Raw genomic sequence first — 3,478 nt, forward strand, 5'->3', positions numbered from 1 at the left:
CCCGATTCCAGTCTTTTGTGCTAAACTAACCCATCTGTCTCCTGGTTGCTTCATATTTAACAGACAATTATGAAAGGTATCTATCTCTTGGCACAAAGCATTAGTCCAAACGTGTCACTTAGTCCATTATCAACCAGATCATGACCAAAAAACGTTAAACCTATCAGATTCCAGCCAGGAAATCCGTCCACCAATCATACAAAAGCACATCCTCCTTGGAAAGTATTAGCAGAGACAGTTTAGAAGTAGAGAATCTTTGGTAATAGGAGGTGCGTAGAAAAAGAGGAGCTAGGAAGCAAAGAGTGTGTCTGGGGGGGAGAGGGAGGAGTGGGGAAGGGTGGGAATGTTGCAGTGTGGCAAAGGGAGCGAGGGTGGAGGCTGAGGAGTGGCTGAAAGTGTAGGTTTCTGTTTTTTTTTTTTATGCCATCAGTGAAAGTAGTGCAGCCCAAAAGAAAAGGGGTCTGCCTACTTTATCACTTCCCCTCTTATGGAGGTGTCATCCAGTGGATCCACCCAGCAACACCCACAACAGCACCTGGGCAGCCTCGTCTCACCTCCCCCTCCGACCACCAGGGGAGAAAGACAGAATGAAGACCATTTGCAAACACCAACCCTTTGGCCATAGAGATTCCACATAAGCTTCATTCCTTCCCTGTGTTGAGTTTTGGTTCCACTGTTACTGACAAGCACTGCAGGCTGAGACAATCCAGCAGTGGGAGTCTGAGCTCAGGGAAAGAGAGAAAGGGAAGAGGAAAAAAGGCATGGGGGAGGGGAGAGTTTTGGACCTTTTAAGATGTCTGTGGAAAATGAATCATGGGGGCCTGCACAGGGGGAGATCCAGAGGAGAAACACATCTGGATAGGAAGAATAAAGAAAAGAATAGGATTGAAAAAGAGCAGAAAATGTGCCTTTATCAGAATAAAGTAGTAATGAAAAAAAGATAAAAGAGGACAAGTAAATGTAAGTTAAAGTTTACACAGTGACAGATGAGTAGACAATGGGGGAAAAAAAGCAGACTGAATTGTCATCTGTGAGTTGTATGCCCTGTTATTCTAAACTGGAGATGTCCCTACCTAAACACTGACTTTTCTCCACAACACGCAGGCAGACGCAGGGAAATGCAATCCAACGCTGCCAGCTCTCAATTCCCTGTGGTTGCTGGGGCTTGTCATGAAGTTTTTTTTTTTTTTTCTCTGTTCACTTTTAGAAATTGGTTTGATCCATGAGCAGCAGACAGCGTCTCAGGAGCCTGACTCGGCCACGTCATCTCCAGGTCTGTGTGAAGGGAAATTATCACTTTGCATCACATCGTGATAAAAAAATAAGTAATTTTATCAAAGAAGGAAATAATCTACATTCCATTGTACTGTGAGACATTTTCAACCTCTTAACATAAAGTTTTTGCTCATGGCTTCCCCTGAAGGTTGTTAACATTACCTCATTCCACACTGTGGATCATTTTGTACACACTTCCCCGAAATTCAGCAGGCCGAAAGGTATCCTGGGAAACTTTGGGCTTTGATTTGTGCTTTAAATGTTAAATAAAGCTCAATAGGTTGGAACATAACATGCGTATATAATGATTGGTTAACCTGCAGGCGGGTGCTTTTTTTCATGTGCTAGTATCTAGTTTCACTTGAGAAACGTAAGATAAAAATCCCAAAAAGTACACAACAAACACCTGGAATCCTAATAGGAAATGCTGCCGCTTTGTTTTTTAAATGCAATTATTGCCTCAGAGGGAGTGGTGAACAAACGTGGAAGAGGAAAGACAGAAGGAATAGAAGAAGAAAAACGTGGAGAGAATTCCTGCCATGTTGGAAGAAGTCCACATCTGTGAGGCTGGAGACTGCAGATTTAGGGCTCAGACTACATGCTGGAAAACTGTATCTCTCTTCCAATTCCTTTCTCAGCAAATTGACTAAAAGTAAAATCTTACAGCACTCAAGACACAACACATGCGTCACTAAAAATATCCACAGTACAAAACAGTTGAGTGGTTCACATACACAAAGATGGGTATTTGGTTTGTTTCAGTGATGGTGGGAGAGAATAGTTTCAGTCAGTGGCCTTCATTACTCCATTTGGCCTCTGAAACACCAAATTAACATGAATCTATAAGGTGAAAAAATACTGCAGAATACATTCATAAATGTTTATCTCTTATATCTTCACATACAGTATCTGTAACTCAAGTGGAAGAACAGGTCAGCCATTAATTGCAGAATGGCTGGATGGATAATCAAGGCAAAAGATTTGTGATGAAAAGGGGATTTTTTTCTTAACCCTAAACACTAAGTGATTGTGTAAACAAAGTCCTGCAGATGAAGGTAAGTTATTCCAAATTGCAAATAGATCATACTGATTTATATGTGTTCACAGGGCCACCTGAATATGTCTTTGAAAGTTAAAAACATTGTAGTGACAACATAAAGAAAAATCTGATGTTGGTGTTGAAGCGGAACAGTCCTACTGCCGACTCATACATACATAAAATGACATAACGTTCATGACGTCAACTATCATGGTAACAGAAAGAGTTGTCCTTAGGCAGACAATAATCATGGATTAATATGCAATTTTTTTACAAGGTAAAAAAAGAAATCATGTAGGTTGCTCTTAAACTTCAAATGAGAAAAGCTAACCTAACTGAGCTCAGATCTTTAAGAGCAATCTTCTCAGTTTTGCTTTTATGAGTGGAAACATGTATTTGTATCAAAGCCCACCACCAGTTACACAGTTATTTCCTAATTTAGATCATAACATGTTGCCATTCCTTTTTTAGATAGCTTTATTTATTTTTTTTAATAACTACCTCAGCTTCAATGTCTTTTCCTGTGTCTTAAATTAAGATCAGATGAAAATAGAGCCCTGGGCTCTTTCTGATTACAGACAGGTATGGACCTTTAAAGAAACAACAGCATTTTCATTTCAAAGGCACAGTCTCCTTCTTACAGTCTTCATTCCTGTAAACATTCAAACCTCCCACCCTGCAAGGTACAGTCCGTGTGATGACGTGAGCTTGCAAACATAAAACTGTGTGTGCCAAAATAAAGGCTCAGAATGAGCATGAACTCAATACACAAAATGCGTCTTTTGCTTTGTTGACAACATGCCTTGTATACAAATCATACAATTTGCATTTTGACACATTATGGCAGGTGTCCTCTTGTTTATGATTCCATACAAATTGTTTGTTGGCTGTTGACTCAGCACAGCTTTAATTAATAATGTGCAATTGTTATTCCACTGTGTTGTGCACTGCTCACTTCAGGCTCAGTGGATACATGAGATGATCCGTCAAATCGTAATGAGATTAAACGTTTTACATTTGCATGACAATAGGGTTTCCATATGAAATCACACCAATTATTTTCTAATAAAGCTAAGGTCTCTCTCTTACTCTCTCTCTTGCTCTTGCTCTCTCTCTCTCCAGTCGGGGCCTGTCCTCTTCAGCTCAGAGTGCCTCTCTGGTTTC

The 3,478-nt window shown here is 40.3% G+C and overlaps 1 long non-coding RNA gene across 1 annotated transcript; it reads left to right on the forward strand.

The window, feature by feature from the left end:
* Positions 1–648: 648 nt before the first annotated feature.
* On the forward strand, positions 649–1,789 carry LOC116702191 (uncharacterized). Its single transcript, XR_004335095.1, has 2 exons — positions 649–1,273; positions 1,740–1,789. It is a non-coding gene; the product is annotated as an uncharacterized LOC116702191 (long non-coding RNA).
* Positions 1,790–3,478: the final 1,689 nt, after the last annotated feature.

This window comes from Etheostoma spectabile, chromosome 14, assembly GCF_008692095.1.
Source record: "Etheostoma spectabile isolate EspeVRDwgs_2016 chromosome 14, UIUC_Espe_1.0, whole genome shotgun sequence".
NCBI classification, from domain to species: domain Eukaryota; kingdom Metazoa; phylum Chordata; class Actinopteri; order Perciformes; family Percidae; genus Etheostoma; species Etheostoma spectabile.